This window comes from Corvus brachyrhynchos, unplaced genomic scaffold, assembly GCF_000691975.1.
Source record: "Corvus brachyrhynchos isolate BGI_N302 unplaced genomic scaffold, ASM69197v1 scaffold99, whole genome shotgun sequence".
In the NCBI taxonomy this organism is placed as follows: Eukaryota; Metazoa; Chordata; class Aves; order Passeriformes; family Corvidae; genus Corvus; species Corvus brachyrhynchos.
Window position 1 is genome coordinate 368816 of NW_008239778.1, and position 348 is coordinate 369163.

The following is a 348-nucleotide window of genomic DNA, read 5'->3' on the forward strand; positions in this document are numbered from 1 at the left end:
TCCCTGCGGAGCCTGGGGCAAGAGGGACCAGAGGATAATGGGGACCCCCTGGAGACAGCGGGGATCCCGACGGTGCAATAAGGACAGCAGTGCTCCGGGTGGAATAACGGGACCCTCTTGGGGCAGTGAGGACAGCAGCATTCTCGTTGGCATAACGGGATCCCCGGTGGGACAGAGGGAAGGAGGCAAGAGGGACCCTCGAGAGGCAGGAGGGACAGTCCGGGGTCAGCGGGGACCTCCAGGGGACGATAGAAGACCGAGGAGGCAGCGGGGATCCCGGCGGGGACAGCTGCGTTCCCGGTGGGATAACGGGACCCCCTGTGGTGCACAGGGGAGGAGGCGCGAGGG

The 348-nt window shown here is 66.4% G+C and overlaps 1 protein-coding gene across 1 annotated transcript in view; it reads right to left on the bottom strand.

Moving 5' to 3' along the window:
* Positions 1-348, bottom strand: part of DPH1 (diphthamide biosynthesis 1) — a gene marked incomplete at its 3' end in the record, with an annotated part of 20970 nt that overhangs the window by 17534 nt on the left and 3088 nt on the right.